Raw genomic sequence first — 10476 nt, 5'->3', positions numbered from 1 at the left:
ATTTTAAACTGCTATCCATTTTCTCTTTTTAGATGATGATCTATGTCAGTGCGGCGGCAGGAGAATGGAAGAGATTATGGGGGAAAATTATAACAATAAATTTTCTAAACATACACCTTGATTATGCTTCGATTTTTTGGAAGGGTAGAGGGTGAGAGAGGGGGTTAGAAAGAAGGCTGGGATTGCTAAAAGCTTGCCGGCTAAATGGCACCATAAAATAGGTTCCCTGCTCTTTTGCCTGCAGAGAGAAGGCATGCCTGGAGGTGTGATTCCCCCCACCCGCCCCCTCCCTAAATGGGGGAAATGAATTGTGTAATTTATTGCAAACGTGCACACAGTGAGATTAGATCAGCATATCCCATCAAAGGAACAACAATCAATCAGCCTATAGTTAACAGCTTGAAACACATAAACCAGGGCACCTAATGGCTTTCCAATTTAACAGATTGATAGACTTATCCAGTCCTAAGGGATGAATTAAGAAAACCGGGTACTTTCACACAGGCACAGGCACTTTTGACAGAACCTTTTACCCCTCTAGTTTACTTACAATCTTTACTTCTGAGTATAGAGATAAGGTTAACCTGGAATTTAAGACAAAGTTAGTTTTCCCTCTTTTTTCTCCCCCTTTCTATTTGAGAAAGCACAGCAGAGCTGATTTGTTATTCAGATGAGGCGGGAGTGGAAGTGTGTCAGATGTGGAGAATGGGCTCATTTTAATGACCTGATTATCGTGGGTCATTTGGAACTGTGAAATCAAGGGAGCTATTGAAAGCCACTTAACAATATCTAAATGTGGCCCGGGCGACCCACTCAACCAAGGATGTAGTTTTTTAAAAAAGGAACTTGTTTGTCTCATATCTTATTAATCACGTAATTGATTGATTGCAAAATATGGTAAAAGATTAGTTAGACATTTTGTGAAATTTGCTGCTTTACATTCTTGCTGAGAGTTCATTAAAAAAGCATTTATACAACACTTGTGTGTCTGTATGAGAACACAGAGAAAAAGCTAGGCTGGCTTTCTCCAAAGGTTAACCCCCCCCCCCCCCCCCCCCCAAAATAATTCGTAGAGCAGATTTCATTGAAAATCCTCAACACTTAAAAAGAAAAAGGAAATTTGTGAGAGTGTGTATAATTCAGTAAAAGTTATTTGTTAACTGCTGCATGAGGCTTCAGTAATTTTTGCTATTTCCTGACTAGACATAGTTTGATCTCCAGTAAAACTAATTAGCTGCAGCTTCAGTTCAATTCACTTTTATTTACATTTTATATTTTATTTACATACCGAATCACAACAACAGTCATTTCAAGTTCCTCAACATGTTTTATATTGCAATACTATAATAGAGAGAAAACTCCAACAGTCAAACTGACCTCATTTGAGCAACCACTTGGCGACAGTGGGAAGAAAAAACTCCCTTTTAACACGAAGAAACATTCAACAGAACCAGGCTCAGGGAGGGGTAGCCATCTGCCGACCGGTTGGGGGTGAGGGGATGAAGACGGGTCAAGATCAAGATACACACTTTGGAGGAGAGCCAGAGATGAATAATAACTAAGCATTAAATGCACAGACGTGTAAACACATAGTGAGGGGAAAAGAAACACTAACTAACGACTGATTCACTGTTACTTAATCCAGGCCTAACTACAAGCTTTATCAGAAAAGAAGGCTTTAAGCCTAATCTTGAAAGTAGAGAGGGTGTCCATCTCCCAAATCCAAACTGGGAGCTGGTTCTACAGCAGAGGGAAGACTCTGCTTCCCATTCTACTTTTAAATACTCTATTGGAACCACAAGTAAACCAGTAGTCAGGGACTGCTCTGTTGGGATCATCTATCCATTCACTTATCCTTTTTCAGGGTCACGGGGAGTGCTGGAGCCTATCCCAGCTGTCATATGGCAAGAGGCGAGATGCACCCTGGACAGATCGCTAGTCTGTCACAGGGCTAACACACAGAGACAGACAACCATTTGCGCTCACATTCACACCTATGGGCAATTTGGATTAATCAATCCCCACAAACTTGACTGCATGTCTTTGGACGGTGGGAGGAAGCCGGAGTATCTGGAGGGAACACAAACACGGGGAGAACATGCAAACTCCACACAGAAAGACCCCGGCCTGATGGTGGAATTGAACTCAGGACCTTCTTGCTGTGCGGCGGCAGTGCTAACCACCGGGCTGCCTTTTGGGATCGTCTAGTATTATTCTTTCGTCAAGATAAGATGGGGCTGATTATTCAAGACTTTGAATGTAAGGAGAAGGATTTGCTTCTTGCTCCAGCTTCACATGTAATCTAAAAAATGTTTTAAAAAGACATTTGGAGCAGGATATGCCAAACTTTTCCAATTTATACAGGCACTGGGAGGTTATGGGGCATTTTGTACACATAGTCTGCCTGATGACTATATGTTCAGCAACTTTGTAATATTAGTAGACCAAGTGAGTAGTTCAGCAGATACTAGAGCAAACCTTTACTGCAAAATCTTAACTGAACCAATTGTACTGAGTTATCCTTGTCATTTACTGAATGAGTAGCTTTCTGGAAGTCTGTCTGAATCAGTGGCTTAATTCAAAAAGCCTACCTCTACAATGAGCATCAGATAGCAGAGACATATGCAGATAAGGTTAACTGGCTGTACTGTCCTCTAAAGAGCTTGGCTACACACCCAGAGAACTTGTGTAATGCACTGTCAGCGTCACCATATTATCTTGTCCCCATCCACAGAGACAGCTGATCTCTCTGTGTCACTGCATAATTGAAGAGTTGTTGGTATCAAGGATGTGATCCTGACAGGGATGAGAAAGTGTCACCTTAGACCTCGACAAGTGAGCCCAGAAACACAGACAGAGTGCACTCACAGGCCAGACATAGCTGACTATCTCCCCACGACTTCAGTCAGACTGCCACAGAAGCCAGTGGCCCGTAAGAAATACATGTAACTGATGTGTGCGCTCCAGTGTAATGAGAGAGACCGCCGCATTAAAGACTCACCAGTGCTTCTTCGTAGAATTAAGGAGGCACTTCAGAAAATGGATTGAGATTCAGCTCATGGGTTGGGAATGAGCCAAAATTGATTACTGATGGATCAATAAATTGGGTAATGAATAAAAGCCCATTACTAACCAATCAAAACTAACAGCAGTTTAACTGCCTCTTTGTCTCTGCTTTTCCATCAGCTCTAGTGGAAAACCTGCAGCTCTCTGACACATAGGGGGATGGATGCTCCAAAACTGAAGAGGATAACTGGGGAAATAACAAAAACAGAACAGGAGCAAGACTATTAAACTCAACGAAAATCTCACTTTTCCAGGTCAAAGAACAAAAAAACGTGTTTTTCTACTAGACACTAATGCTCATATCTTCCCTGTGGGCGAAGTTTTGCTGACCCTCTTGGTTGGTTTGTGAGTATAGCAAGGAGTATATGATCACGAACAGGGCTCAAATACAAATTCCCCCTCCCCATAACAGACAGTAATTGGTGTTTGTTTGCTCTCTCTTCTCCTTCTCTTGTCATGTTTTGGTAACAAGTGCTATTGCTGTCAACTGATTAGTATGTGTCCTCTGCCTCTTACAGCAGCTTTCAGGACTGCCTAATGACAGGTAATTTCAACAAAGACAAGAGAGGCCTGCACATACACATATATGAATTTGAACATATGCAGAGTAAGTTTATGTACTATGTGGACACCCTTGTCTTTTGCTACAAAAGGACCTCGTTTAATGTTTGGATTTACATTAGAAATACATAAATACATAAATAAATACATTTGAAGATGAAAAAAAGTATAACATATAAGTTAACTTAGTTACTCATTATAACACTTTTTTGTTTTCTGCACTCAGTTCGAGTCTCAAAGGGTTTGTTTTACTTTCATGTGTTCATATGTCAAGTATTCAGACCAAGCCTTGACAACTCTATCTTCCTCACATCTTAACACATGCCAAAGTCCTCAGGGCACCCAGGAAAATTAACCATTTAATAGCAATAAATAACAGAGTCTGACTCAAGGGGACTTCAAATCACTTTCTCTGTTAGGCACATACACACAATGAGTAGCCTCACATAGCTGCTTAACACCAAAAAATTCAATCAAATGTTTTATGACTGAGATAGAAGAGCATATGTAACACATTTTTTTTCCTCCATTTATGCAGACAACAACACAAGACATGTTTATAATACGCACTGTATTGCTAAATTGTGCACTCTGTTGTTTGGTTGGGAGGCATAAAAGCAAATCGACAACAAGAAAAAAAGCTGTTGATATACAAAGCTTACTTTCATGTAACTGCACAAATTTATTTAAATACTTGGGCAGAAATCACACTTCAATTATACATATAAATGTTTTATTTTTATTTGTATTATTACATGCATTTTTGTCATCAGTGAATGCATCAGAAATATAAAATATTAAAAGACAGGGAATTATGTGAACTTTTCAGATGTTTAAATAGATTTTGTTAATAACTGTTGTATAAATTCACATAAATAACATAAATGAAAGCAAATTTTTCTTTTTGTATTTTTTATTTTAGTATTTGTGTATTTACATAAGTAAAAGATAACGCTTGCGTCAACATTCGTTGGCCTGAAGGAATTGCGTAACCTGTTTGTTGAATCTGTGCTATTTCAGGCTCTTGGCTGAGCACTCCCACATTGATCCTTTTTTTCAGTTACAAATATATATTTCTTACTTCTTTCCTTTTTCCCTCTTTGACAGTGTATGCAGTCATTACGCCTTGTATCAGTCAAAATGGAACATTGATTATTTGTAAAAACATAAGTGCAAATCAAATCAACAGTGCATAGGGAGAACTGCCTACCTGTGCACACGCTGGAAAAAGGGGGCAGTTATTGACCAATTGATTTGATGTGAAGGAGGGGCATTCTTTTTCCCCACAGTGGAAAAACCTTGACTGTAAGGCTAGCAATCACTCCACCACCTTACCTCCAACTACAACCACCTCTAATACCCAACTGTGTCCTCAATCTCCCATCCAATGGGCCCAAGTATGCAACTTTTCCGTCAGCACGTTATGTATTTGGCTTTCTATTTCACTTTAATAGGGGAGAAATTGGCAACATATTCTTTTACAGCCCCCTGGCACCATTAGAAAGCCTGCTGTCATTTGGATTATTTATGAAAAACTATTTCATGCTTACTTACATTTGCCGCTTATTTTCCCCCAGTGTGACCTGCAGCAGATTTAGTTCCATTTTGAAAGCCTTAAAGCCAATTCTTTATGTCTGCAGGTCAGCCTTCTCGATTGAGTCGAGATTGAAATACCAGTGTGTAGTGGGAAAGGTATGGCAAGAGGAAACCAATAGTCTTTTATTGTGTAGGGGGCTATAGCAAAGAGAAAAGGAAGGGGGATACTGAAGGAGGTGAAACGATAGAGGGGTAAGAGCGGGGGGGGGGGTTTAGGCAGATATAGAATTGGAGACACCTGCAGAAATAAGAGGCAATGCAATGGTGAAAGCTGAGGAATGAATGCCACACAAACACCAAGCTGCTCTGCTCTGCTCTGGAGCAGCAAAGACAACAAAGACCGGACAAGAACTGAGTCAGCAAACTGAAGAAAGTAAAACCAGAAAAGACATAAAAAGAAAGTGGTCTTAAATCTCTGGGTTTTTATACTTCATCCAAAAACATGTCAAATACCATTCCAAGCACAGTGTTTTACAAGGTCTACAATGATAAACTTTACCGGGGCGTTTTGTTTGTGTTTTTCTCCCCCGTGTTTCTGTAATCTGTACTCATATTCTTGTCTATACAAGAAAATTGGTAATCTTTGTTTTTCAACATATCAAATGAATCAAAATAAACTTCCCCACTAAGGAGCTCGACAGGGCAGGACAAAGCAGTCACACTCTCCTTAGGAGCATGCAGCTATACTCATAATCCCATACTGTATGAGATGGGGTCTTTCACTCCCCATTGAGCACAGGCGTGCACACACACACACACTTTTGATCTGGGCTTGGCCTGGGCTTTATACAGCGACCTTAATAAACTGCGGTGTGGCTGAGCAGGTTTGTCACTGTCACAGGTAAATTATGTAATTAATGAGGGTGTAGTGGATTGGATAGGAGCTGGGGTGTTAGATTTTAAACACCTCTCCAGCTGACTGCGTTTGGGGAGGCCCAGCTGGACACAGCCAGCAGATCGATACGGGGTCAGGGGTCAGTCAACCCTCCTATTATGGCCAAGGTAGCTCCCATCATCATCTGGCTAACGATGCCTGGAGGAGGTCCAGTGATGGAGTCACTGCAGAGAGCAGCTTTTGGAGCATCAAACTGAGAATGGTTTGGTTTCAACTTCCTGCCTACGAGATTTGTTAGCACTGTTAAAAAAACTTCACCATGTTTGGCAAGTTTCATGTTATGTTACTAAGAAGTAGCAGGAATAATTATGTTTGCGTAGTGAATGCAGTTTCCTTTATGTTAAATGTGTTATGTGAGAAAATATGAGGGATTTTTTTTTATGTGCTTGACACAGAAAAACTACAATATTGGTAAAAATAAAATAAAATAAAAGACCATAGTGTTTGCCATCTATTGAATCATGGGATCCTTGTCTTTCTGAAAATAGTTTACTAATATTTTTTTTTATTTCATTTTATTTTATTTTAGATGAATGTTCGAGTTCCCCACTATTAAAGAATTTTGAGAGTTTTTCCTTTTCCATGCTTCACTGTGCTACCAAATTTATCTTTGTGGTTTTTGTGTAATCTTGTGTAATCTTGCTGAAAAACCACACATGAAGCACTGAATATGTACCACCGCCGTGGGGCAAAAGACAGTCCCATCAGCCCATTAGCCTCTGGCTAATGTCAGAAAAGAACAAAGTAAACAGCAGGGGATCATGGGAAACTGGTCAGACTGGTTTAATCAATAATTTTAAGCCTATTGACTCTGCTCATTACGTTACACTTTTTGTAATGATGAATATTGTCAAAGCTAGTGGCTGTAAATTAAAATTAAGTGAACCTCTTTCCTCTTATCTTGACATCTTTACTGTTTTTCTAGTTTTAAATTATAAATATATTAAAATTACCCTCAAATTGGATTTGTTTCTGAAACAAATAACATTTCCTTTATTTCAAAGTGTTCTGTTGAACTTTGATATTGTCTGTTTAATCTGTTCGGTTTTGTATAGGATGTCAGTTGTTACATAACACACATGAGTGCAACTCCTTCCGTCCTTTTTCTTTGCCTTTAAGCCAATGAACAACTTCAAGAAGTAAAGTTTTGTACACTAATTATTTTCAAGTATGTATCAACTATGTATCTTTGTGAGATTTAAAAAATAAAAGCATATCACAGATCTGCCTTCAAACGGCTGAAGCCGATTTTATAATCTAGGATGTCCGCTCCTATTAGAGATGTCCATTTCAAAGCTCTACACAGCAGAGATAAGGAAGCAGCTCTAAGCCAGTCACACAAACATTAAAACTCAGTTGATATTTTAAGTGTCCCTCACCTTTCTGGGATCTTTGGGGTTTTTATCCTGTAGGTGCCCGAAGGAATACTGTGGCCAGTTTTGTTCGTGACGTTGATACATTATTAATATTACAGGGGAGCATGGGAAATCGTTTCTGGCCAGATTGCATTTGATCAATATCCTCAAAGGGCAGAAGCCTCATTAATCTAAAACTTCCTTCACATTAGCACAACTGTCCAATTCAGACAACTCTTTACTCAAACTCAATAGCCACTCAGATCCAGGAATACTGGGACCTGCTTTGTTAACAACTTGATATCGATAAATAACAGAGCATTATTCAGGTTTGGGTTTGTTTTTGGTTTTTTGGACAACAGAAATGGGTGAAAAAAAATATTTCTCCTAGGTTTATGTATTTATACACTCAGAATTAAAAAGAGGACAATTTTTCTTGTTATGTCTTATTTTTCATTACACTGGGACTTTGTGTTCTACTTAAAGAGATGGTAGGGGGAATTTATTCATATTCTGTGCTACCTTACAATAATAAATTAGTAAGAAGTTGTTTCATAGCATTAAGACATGATAAATGAAACGGGTAAATGACATGAATATAGTATTTTCAAAGAAAATGTAAAAAAATAGCATCAATTTGTAATTTGAGAGGTAAAACCAACAAAAGTGAACATAAATACTAAAAGTCAAACTGAAATCATGTAACTGCCAATTGAAAGAAGAATAATCAAACTCCTTTTTCATATCAGATAATCTTTTAAGTAGTTTCTAGAGCGAACATGCAGGATATGCTGCGTGACTAGTTCACTAACTGTCGTTGAGCTTTTGATGACTAATCAGGTCAAACAAGCAATATGAAAACTTTACTTTGAGTTATAGGAAACATTAATGTTCAATTTTAAATACAGCAAAATTAATTCATATCCTAATTACTTTAGAAAACAATTAGCAGACTAATTGCTAAAGACATTGGTTAACTGAAGTCTCTTTTTAAGCAGTGTATCACGCATGCTGAGAGTTGACGCTCTGTGTTCCCCATAGGTATTTAAGGATGTGCCAGTGGATGCACTATATTATCTTCCTATGGACAGGCTAATCCATTATCAGTCTTCTTGCAGCAAGAGTGAAACGCTCGTATTAGGGCAACTGTGCGTTCAGAGGCATCATTCAGGACAATGAGCTATAGCAAGAGAGTGACAAGGTAGAAAAATGTCCCCACTTTTCAGGCTGTACAAATGACGTTTGGCCACGATAACTCACAACTGGACACTTCATTTCAAGTTGGGAGCTAGCTGGCCAGTCAAAAGCTATTATACCATCTTCTTTATTTGTGGTCCACGGTTTTGGTAGTGGGACCATCAAATAAATACTGCTAAAATGCCACTTCAGTCAAAAATATTGGCCAATTCTTTCTCGTTCGTGACTGGGTCCGGATGACAACCTGTTTCTGATGGTATAAACCTTTAAGAGTGAGGTGGTGGGTATGATGGCATCCATCATACTCAGCAACACCATGAGTTAGTGCTGGATACATATGCAAGTGAATGAGACTGACCAATGCTGCCAGTCCCTTGCAGCCTTTCTTTGAGCACAACAGTCAAATGAATTGATTACCAATTTATCATTGGGGGAATTGCTTGCTTAGAGGAATAATCACTCAGCGATAAAGAAGAAATGGCTATGAATACATTTCAAGGATGACAATCTTTGAGGAGTAATAGTATAATTTGTCACTTGTGACAGTCTATTTGATTGTTCTGGATATTTCAGCTCGGTGGAATATTGGACAGAATCACTCCAGTTTGAGATTTGGGCTAAGATGTGTGTGAATTTGTCGAGAGGTGCTTTAATACGGTAATAAGGGAGTCAGAAGAACACGCTTAGACTTCCTAAGGTGGCAGCGGCTTTATCACGCATCGCCTCATAAAGTCCCATCATATCTGTTCGCCACTATTATCAAATGGGTGTTTAGTGTGCTTTTGTGTGCCTGTGTGTGGGTGTGTGAAAGAGAGAACACCAGAATGAGTGAACGGCCTCAATTGTGTCCGCGAGCTGTGGGTGATGACATTAAAACACAAAAGGATTGGCACAAAACGTGAGTTGATCCCAGCTCAAGGCGAAAATACTGTAGGATCACAAAGATTGTTGAGGTTTTGTAAGAAAAATAAGCCCATCCTCCCCACTGAACTGAAACATTTCTCTTTTTGTTCATATTCTCTCCTGCAGCCCAGGCAGCTATGGTCAAACTTGGGTCAATAAAGTGTCTGTCTGTCCATTGAGTTGCCACATCTATCATAAGATGAAAGTTTGTCTTTAAAGGAGAGATAGAATTCAGTGAGGAGAAAGTGGGACCTTTCTGTGAGGCATGCAGGAAATTAATCAAGGAAATGGGGTTTTTGGTGTGCCTATATCAAATCTAATCTATCCTTTGTCCACATGTAGCTAGCTCCAAGCCTCACCAATCAAGAGCGACACGCTGGTTTTATGAAAAGCCACTTGTTCCCTGCATAATTGGGGGGTCTCACTGCTGAGTTAAATGGGCGGTGGAGGTGGAGGGAGAGGCAGTCTTGTTTGCCCATGTAAAGTGTGATCCAGATAATAGCATTCTCATCAAAGGCGGCAATTACATTCATTACAACAGCGCAAGGCGCGCCTGCAAGGAAATTAAGTGGTGAGAGGAAAGAAAAGCTTAATATATACCTCCTTTATCCTATCCCCCACCTCTTAGTTCTTTTTCAAATGCTCCACGTGGAGCGGGAGACCTCAAGAAAGAAACAGTCTCAGTAGAAGAAGAATAAATCTCGTCAAAGTCCCCCTTCACCTTTCTCCCTCCAAGAGGCTCCCGTCTACCGTTACTATGGCTGCACTTGTCTAGGATTAAAAAGCTTTTCCAGAAGGGTGATCTCTAATGCAGCTCTTACACAAGCCCAACAAATGACACCAAGTCTTAAAAAACTGGTCAAGGCCTTCTCTAAATTAAATTCCAATTTCTTTCAGGAGAGG

Source organism: Diplotaxodon limnothrissa, linkage group LG13 (assembly GCF_057381915.1).
Source record: "Diplotaxodon limnothrissa isolate DT_005_m linkage group LG13, D_limnothrissa_male_GT1.1, whole genome shotgun sequence".
Lineage (NCBI taxonomy): Eukaryota > Metazoa > Chordata > Actinopteri > Cichliformes > Cichlidae > Diplotaxodon > Diplotaxodon limnothrissa.
This window is presented reverse-complemented; position numbering follows the sequence as displayed.